Source organism: Rhamphochromis sp. 'chilingali' (assembly GCF_963969265.1).
Source record: "Rhamphochromis sp. 'chilingali' genome assembly, chromosome: 16".
Classification (NCBI taxonomy): domain Eukaryota; kingdom Metazoa; phylum Chordata; class Actinopteri; order Cichliformes; family Cichlidae; genus Rhamphochromis; species Rhamphochromis sp. 'chilingali'.
The window spans coordinates 5,886,199-5,895,528 of record NC_137943.1 but is presented as its reverse complement, the minus strand read 5'-3'; the positions used below and the strand labels follow the sequence as shown (position 1 = coordinate 5,895,528).

At 39.1% G+C, this 9,330-nt stretch overlaps 1 long non-coding RNA gene across 9 annotated transcripts; it reads left to right on the top strand.

Moving 5' to 3' along the window:
* The first annotated feature begins 1,808 nt into the window (after positions 1-1,808).
* LOC308412522 lies at positions 1,809-6,987 on the top strand. 9 transcript variants are annotated; one of them, XR_013974588.1, is made up of 7 exons: positions 1,809-2,045; positions 3,505-3,686; positions 3,813-3,870; positions 4,053-4,923; positions 5,176-5,284; positions 5,390-5,511; positions 6,672-6,987. It is a non-coding gene; the product is annotated as an uncharacterized lncRNA (long non-coding RNA). The 9 variants fall into 9 exon arrangements; XR_013974589.1 differs by having other exon boundaries at positions 3,813-3,898; XR_013974590.1 differs by having other exon boundaries at positions 3,813-4,213; positions 4,772-4,923.
* The last annotated feature ends 2,343 nt before the right edge of the window (positions 6,988-9,330 follow it).

Below are 9,330 nucleotides of genomic sequence, written 5' to 3'. Positions count from 1 at the left end.
CACATGAGCTGCAAAGCTCCTCGGTGCCTGGCAAAAATTCTTCTTCGCTGTCAGAAGTATCTCCACTGCTTGTGGAGAGTGCAAAACTGCAGCAACAGCCTCATCTAAACTGAGTGCACGCTTCATTGTGTCTGTGCAGAAATGACCACTCAGACCAGGCTGCAAAGTATTCTCATAGACTTCAAAGGTGCACCTGAATAAACATGCTATACCATACATCCAATAAGAGAGAGGAGGCACACTCTAACATAAACGCACGCCTTTGATCTCTCTCCCCCCCCTCTCTGTCTTTCTCTCTCTCACACACACACACACACACACACACACACACACACACACACACACACACACACACACACACGCACACACGCACACACATGCACATACATACACACACAATACCATTTTGTGGTGGTTAGCTGTTTTATTGTCATGCATTTTACAAGGTAAGATAACCATGTCCTGCATTCAAAACCACTGAAAATGTCTATGGTGGTGCTGTGCCTAATAGTGATGGGATTTCCGGCTCTTTTTAGAGATCCGGCTCTTTCGGTTCGGCTCACTAAAAAGAGCCGGCTCTTTCGGCTCCGAACCGGCTCTTCAGGTTGTTTTGTTGCTTTAATTAATTTATTATTAACAATAATATAAAATTATGCACAAAAGGAATTACTAACGTAAAAACAAGTGGTTTTATTTATATATGTTTATATATAAATATATGCGGTGGCCCCTAGAGACAAAACACGTACAAACTCCAAAACACATTTCTAGCATGAACTGAACTTCCAAAGCAGAGCTACTAGATCACTTAAATTACACAATTGAAAGCATGTGTGTATTGTTTGTGTATTTATACACAGGCACTCATATATATATTCAAATAATTTAAAAAAAAAGTTCATTTACCTGTTATTACCACACACCAAATCCGGTCGTTGGTACTTGCTGGCTTGTGTAGCCACAAGATAACAAAGGCTCAACACTGCGCCCAGCATCCTGGAGCACTTCTGTTGTCTTTTGTACGTGTTTTGAGTTTTTATGTGCTTCTGAGTTTTTATATGCTTCTGAGTTTTTACGTGCTTCGGAGTTTGTACGTGTTTTTACGTGTTTTGGAGTTTTTACGTGTTTTGGAGTTTGTACGTGTTTTTACGTGTTTTGGAGTTTGTACATGCTTCAGAGTTCGTACGTGATTTGAAGTTTGTATGTGCTTTGTCTCTAGGGGCCACCATAAATATACTTTTATTTATTCACTCCACATAAAATGTAATAAATAAATCATATAATACAAAAATCAACTATTCACATTTCAAGTTTTAACTATTTAAATTTTCAGCTTTTTCCTTTCACAAATTTAAAGTGAAAAGAACACAAAACACTGCAAACCACAACACAATTAAATATAAATTATAATATGAAAACTAAAAGAACATGCATATTCTCTGTCATATGGACCTGCATGAATAAACTTTCTCAATCCTTTATCATCTGCAACCGAAAATAGTTGTGGATGATTACTATACCTTTCTAATGTTGTTGTCCCTGCCTCTCTTTCTCTCTCTCTGTTCCTGTGCTACTGAGTGTAACTACCGCCCCTCCCCCCTCTGCCCAGCGTAAAGCACAAGACTCGCGTGCAGAGTGAAGCGGAAAAAAGTGCGAGAGAGAGGCTGAGAGAAAGAAAAAAAAAAAAAAAAACCCACGTGACGGCTCGCGATAAGGAGCCGGCTCGCGTCGTTCACGTCAAAGAGCCGGCTCTAAGAGCCATTTCGTTCGCGAACGACCCATCACTAGTGCCTAATATTGTGCTGGTGTATGCTGGGTAATGGCACAGCTAGCGACTGGGTGACTTTATTCACCCGCTTCGGCTGTTATCAGTCCATACAATGGGCGTTATTAGCACAAATCAGTCCCATAGATATGGACCATCTCCTGCTAGATTGTTCAGAAGGTTGTTATCATCCATCCAGATGGAAGATCACTAACAGGAGCGTGGGAAGACTCCAGAATCCACTCTGGCTGCAATCCGGTGGATACAGCAGTGTTTACAGGTAAGACCGTTTAAACGGACAGCATTTATAGAATGACTATTAAAAGTCAGCGAGTGTCAATAATGTTAATGTGGTTATGTTAGTAATACACCGAGTGCTAATATAACAGCTTTAAGATGTATTTGTAGATGTTATTACGTGTTTTACCGTCTTTATGGTGCTAGCTTAAAGTTACGGTGTAAACGTTAGCTTATATTGGAGTAAAGCTGTTACTGTTTAAACGATGTTAGCACAGAAATATTAGCCTCTGTCATGACTGACGAAGTTACTAGTTAATAAGTTTCCAGTAAAGTGTTTAATCGCAGCCACAGACTGACAGCAAATATCTCGATTAGCTTCAGTGCATCTGTAATAAATATGTGCAAGTTTCAGTGCTTCGTTTAAACTTATACTGACCCAGGGTCAGTGTAAAATACAATCCTAGCTGTGTGAACAAAGCCTGGCTCCTTTAATCCTGCATGAAAAACCTCAGGATGCAGGCTATTATTACTCTTTCCTGCTGTCACACCTGTCACACCTGAGAGTCAGCTAGAAACGTACAGTGACGTGGACATCATGCAAAGACTGCCAGATTCTGTAATACTGCAAATGATCAGTGACTCAAGTTAACACTAAGCTTTAAACGGCACCTCCGTGTCTCTGTGTGCTGAACATTTAGGATTGAGTCAGGCTGCATCTGTGTTAATCCTGTGACAGACTGGTGACCTGTCCAGGTGTGCTCTACCTATGACTACTGGGACAGGCTCTAGCTCCTGTAATAGAAATTTTATGTTATTCTCATTTAAAGCATTTAAGTGCTTAATATGCTTAGTTGTGACACTGTTATAGACTGTTCAATGAAAGTTTCTAAAACTAGATGAACTTACTTCAGCAGTTTGAGAAAACAACTCCCTTTACAGGTGCTGATAACGGCAAGGGCACAAAACAGCATAACCATTGATCCGTTAGGTTTCATAGCGAGACACGTGAAGTGGCAGAGCTGACATGACTGAACTGTGATGTTTGATGTGTGTTTGCTCTCCTGTGCGCAGTAATAAATAGCTTGATCACAGCTCTTTCTGTGTTGCAGACTTTATTTTAAAAATTCCACGACACCCCCCACCCTCCCACTGTGAACCTGAATTGAATATTCAGAAGACATTTGTTTAAATAGTTCTAGAAATCTGAGCTGTTGGTGTGTCCTTGGATTGTGTGGTAATAATATTAGAGCCTGCAATCTTTCTTACTGAATCTCTACTATGAGTCATGTTACCTGAGATTAATTCTATGTTTACCTGTCAGCCTGGACGAATGTGCTGTGTGAAGGAAATTAAATTAAATCAGATCTGAACATTTAAGGAACCTGTTCATATTTAATTGAAATATGAACCAGTGATTTTTTGATTGCTGATTCCAAGAGAGTCTTTGTGGAAATCCTCTTTGGCTTTTTGTTATTTTAATTCTCTTTTCTGTTTTCCAGAACAGTTCTCCACAGTCACTGTCCATATGGGCCAGTGGGACCAAGAAGCACTCTGCTAATGTGTGGACTCTGACCAGCAAGATCCAGCAAGACCCAGACAGCGTTTTCTATCTCCCAGCTGGAGTTTTTTGTTTGTCTGTGACTGGAGAGTCAGATTTTTGTTGAGCTTCACACTTGCAGAGGTAAGTCAGTTTGCAGAGATCCCTCCCACCCTGGCTTTTATGTGCTAGATTTCTTATCTGAAACAGTAATATTTAAGTGACTGCTGCTTATACCACAGGTTAATACACTCTACTGATCCCTGATAGGAGAATCATCAATTTTGCCAGCAAAGAAGCCTGGTGGATGTTTGTTTACAGTCTGATGGTGGGACATCATGCTCTGCATCTTTAAAGTTTGTCTCTTGATTATTATTCATACCCAGTAATGTGAAGTATGCTCATATCTACTATAACTGAACCAACCTGGTGCTCTTCATTTGTGGAGGCTGTTGAGTCTGAATGTTGGATGTTGTGTATCTCGTGTTCTCTGGGCTTTGTTGTCCTCAGTCTTTTTGCAGGATCAGAAAACAAAACCAGGAGGCGCGTAAATGTTTCTTCTCCATGATGTTTCTTCAAATGTTTCTTCTGGATGATGATATGACCGTGACACGGGATGCCACCTTTGGTCTTGTGATGAAGCAAAGCTCAGGAAGAAGTGTGATTAAATGGTACCCACATGTGTGCTGCTGAGAAGGATGTACAGGGGCACCTGCAGCCAAATCCAAGCTTCAGCTTAGTTGTAGTTGCAGAACGCTATAGACTGAGACATCTAAGGCATCAAATGTTTGATTAAACGGATGAAAAAGAGAAGTTTTTTTCCTATAATTATCACTTCTTAAAATCTGTAGCAACTTCAAGTCTTTCAGCATGCTGAGCATGCTCAGAATGTGACAATATATTTTTGTTCAATATTTAATTTCTTTCAGTTGCAATTGTTAAATGAAAAAAAAATATATATATTCTTATAATTTAGCAAACGAATTTATTAAAAAAAAAAGATATACATATATCTGTATTAGTTTTAATAAATTAATTTGACACCTGTATTGAAAATACCATATTGTATTCATACAGAATCAGTTTGGTATCATTGTTTGTCTGTTCACTGATTGTTGAAGCTAAGAGCTAGTTTTATCTGTTTAGATCTAAAGTATCCAAAGTTGAGCTCTAATGTTTCTTCACCCCTGTGTGTGTGATATGTGATTTCCTACATGCTGGCAGAGCAGCAGTTTGTGCTCACAGATGGTGACGGTGTGGAGAGACGGTGGTGTTTCCTCAGAAGAACCAGCAGAGTCACAAAGGACACCAGTCCATCTCACCACCTTGACTTGCTGACTGATGCTCGTCTACACTGCACAGAGGAAATCAACTGACCGAGGTTTGTCCAGTGACGTGTTATGAAATGTATATTTGTTTTATGCTTACAGATATGTTTTTCTTGACAGAGGCTCTGCAGAGGTTAGACAAAGCAGAGAAAACATGTGCTTTACATTTTACTGTGATTTATTGAGATATTTGTTGCCTGATGTTCAGCAGGAATGGAGAAATAGAATCAAAGGGAGATGTTTTTGATGTTTTTGTAATGATGTAAGTAAATCTTCAATATTATTTATTTGCTTGGTTATATTAGGAGTGTTTCTGAGTGAGGGGGAGAGGAGTCATCATCCAGGTAAAGTGACGTGGATCAGTGGATACACTTGTCTCCCCTTTAAAGGAGACGATCCAAGTCATCCTTAAATGTTAGTGCTTTCAAATACACAAACATTTTTAAAGGACAGAAATGAACATCCAACTTTGAGTGTAATACAAAATAAATCTTTGCATGTGTGTTTTCAAACTCTCAGATGGGCAGGATATCAGTCTTGGACTGTCTAACCTGCCGGAGCAGCACTGAATGACCACCGCACATGAGCATGTTCCTGCAACATTCAGCATCTGATCTGTCATCTGTGTGCTTCTGCTTTTGGTAAGTACAGCTACAGTACCTCTAAACACATGCCATCCATTTCTTTTCTTTTTTTTTTTCCTGCCTGTCCCGTTTGGTTCTTTTGCCATCAGAATTATTGTCTAAAGGCGAAGAAAGATGCCCAACGGATTTACTTTACCAAATTGACCATCCCAGCCTTGCCGTAATGGTCTATTTGATATACCTTTTATTGTTTATTTTATTTATTTTTTACTTTCACTTGCTAGATACGGGACAGACTTGAATGAGGAAAAGAAAAGGGAGAAAGGAAGAGGGGGAAAAACAGCAGAGAAGAGGGACGGGAATAAAGAGCAAAAAAACAAAAAACAACTAAATAAGCAGACAAAAAAAAATACATACAATACAATAACCTAGATCACCTGTTGAGAAAGAAAAAAGAAAAACAGCAGAAGAAAAGGAGAGCAATACAATAAACAACATCACGATGATATATGTGAATATAACAGTAAATACTAAATATTAAACATTATTGTGCAGCACATAATATCGACAGCGCACAGTGTACTTTGAGGTAGGAGCCAAAAAGGGTGTAGTTTGTGTGTGTGAGCACCCGTGTGTACACCTGTGAGCATGGACGTGCTTTTTAAAAGGTTCCTTCATGTAATGATCTGCTAGAGCAGGGGTGTCAAACTCAAATACACAGTGGGCCAAAATTCAAAACTGGAACAAAGTCGCAGGCTAACATTAATATAAAAAAAAAAATCTTCCTCCATTCATGAGAATGAATCTTTTCTTATAGACTCAAACAAGTTTTGCTGAAAAACTGAATATGGAACAAGCAAAGCTTAATACTAAACTATATATATTAGCTATTAGAGGTCAGCTCTAATAGTAATTTGGTATGGCTTCGCGGGCCAAATGTAATTAGGCTGCGGGCCAGAGTTTGACACCTATGTGCTAGAGGGTGTGGGGAGCCACAGCCCCGTCCACCAGGGCATGAAGCAGGTATGGAGGAGATCAAAACTCCAGACATCCAGAGGCCCCCAGAACACAAGAGACCAAGGAAGACCAACAGAGGGGCAGCTGCGCCACTTCTGCCATCCATTTCTAACGGCCTGGTTACTCCCTGTCAGTTACTTTAGAAACCATATGGTCACCTGACCTAACACTATTTCTTCTTCTTCCCCTTAATGTTGAAGTGTCAAATGTCAAACAGCTGGAGAGGAAACTACACCAGTGTACTGGGATGTTTCAGCAACATGTGCCAGATGCTGTTCCTTCATGGTGACAGCACCAGAGACAGCCCCACCCACCTCAGGACCTCGCCATTGATCATGATGATTATAATGATGACAGTGAGCGGAACTAAGACTGTTAAAATCCATGACCATAATGTTTAGATGCTTTCTAATGTAATGCAATGTAATGAATACTGAGTTTTTGTCTCTCTTTTTTTTTTCTCATTTGTTACTAACAAAGTTCACCAAACTCACACAGTTTACATTCTGTATGTTTCCATCAAGGTTTATTTTCGTAGAAATCATTGTTTTTCTCCTTTTCTCTTTTTCTCTTTTGTAATTGATGATAATTCAGTGAATATACTGCGCTTCTTCCTTTTATTGTGTCTCACATTGCTTTAAGTTTTTCAGTGTCCAGTTATTTTTTTACTGCTGTTTGAATTCTCTGTATGTTTGACCCTGTAGACTGTTTGATGGACTGCTTGTCTTCCTGTTTGTAACCGCCGCCTGTTTTTGACTAAAGATTTGGATTTCTGACTTTAACACAGCCTCTGCATGTCCTCCCTTTGTGTCCTCTTCCTCTGTGAATGTGTTGCATGTGAGATTCATTTTATTAACAGCTTTCCCACAGTGAGTTGCATCAGCATTCATTCACAGCACATTTCAGAAGGATTCAGATTAATAGAGTGATCTTATAGTCAGAATTATCCTGACAGAGTGCCACTGTAAATTATCTTTCATCAAGTAAATTTTAAAGTTCAGTATTTCAAAGCAGGAGTTATGAAGAATCATACTGGCATTAGGACTAATAATATGTACTTACAAAGTCAAAGTTTTTTAATTATGCTAGAATATTGGAAGACAATCAACTTTTAGTGTTTTCCGCATATTAATTATTCTGAAATAGAGACGGTGACCCTAACTGTACAGAAGCACAACAACTGACAATCTAACAGACATCATTGGCCTGAGCCGTCATGCACAGTGAGTCTGATCCTTTGCTGTGAGACAGGGCCGGCCCGTGGCATAGGCCGTATAGGCAAATGCTAAGGGCGCCGTCCATCAGGGGGCGCCACGCCAGTGCCACAAATGTTGAAAAAAAAAAAAAAAGTTGGTACTATTATTTCTAAATACAAAAAATAATCCCACGTTAATTAAAATGCAAAGTAAAGCTTATTTAATAGAAATATTATTTGTTACAACATTACGCCCCCCCCCCCCTCCCCGCACGGTGCGCCCCCTCCCTTCCCGTATCATGGTTCCTTTTGGACGTCACCACATCAAAAAGTCAACACAAGATGTCAAAACGGCCAAAACTGTCAGGTGCCCAGGGAAGAAAAAAGAGAAAAGAAGAGGAGGAGAAACGAGAAAAAGACAGAGGTAGGTAACGTTAGCCTACATGAAATTATTTGTCTGAATGTGATAGTAACCTAAATTTTTAGCATTAAGCTAATGTTACATGATTCGCTAATTGCTAATCAATAAATAGCTAGTTAACTGTTTTAACGTCAGTTAATATTGTGGAGGGGGCTAAATTGTTATGGAAAATAATAATGTAACGTTAGGTAATTACAGTACTCCCACCTTTCCCACCATTCCTCATTTGTATTCATCTTTTAAGCAGGTGTTTTTTGTTTACATTGTTATTGCCTTCTGGTTAGCTAACGTTTACCCTGCAGGTAATAGTCACTTTTCCACCCCTGTATATATTATAGTTGTAAGCCTAGTTGTTAAAGTGCACATCATTAATGTTAATTAAGCAATATCACATGAGAGGGAATGCTGTTTTTTAATATGAGCACTGCTGTGATTCGGTCAAAGATAATCATAACATAACATTCTCATATGATATTATACTGTTACTTTGCATTCTGCTATTCAGCATTTCACTGTAATGATGACAATAAATTGAATCTAATCTAATTTGCATATCAGTTAACATCATACATATATCTCTTTGGTTTTTCATTTATATTATATAATTTCATTTTATTCCTGGAATCATATGTTTTTATTATTAGACTTTAATACTCAGTGGTGTCACATACTCCTCTCTTCAGATGCACTGTTGAAGTTTCTAAATCCCACCCCTGGGCCATCTACCACATCTACCGCTGCTGCCTCCACTTCAGCAGCACAACCCACCAGTGATGCAGCTTTAGCAGCACAACCCAGCCATGATGCAGCAGCATCAAGCGGTCTTCCTGTTGCCTCCACCTCAGCAGCACAACCCACCAGTTTTGCAGCAGCAGCATCAAGCGGTGTTATTGTATTTCATATATTCATTTTTTAATTTTTTGTATTCATTTATTTATTCATATATTTTTTTATCTTGTTAATTATTCTGATTGTGAATTTGCTTTCTTTAAGTAAAAAAAAAAGGTCAAAGACAAAGCTATTCGGTTTCTTGTGAGTACATACACTACACTGCCGATGTAGGGGGGCGCCACCTAAAATCTTGCCTAGGGCGCCAGATTGGTTAGGGCCGGGCCTGCTGTGAGAGTATGACAAGCATGTTTCTGGTCAGTTTGGAACAAATAATATCACAATGTTGATCTTTTTTTCAATATTCCTTCTCTTTTACAACATAAACTGTGATCAAAGCTACTTATGTTCACAG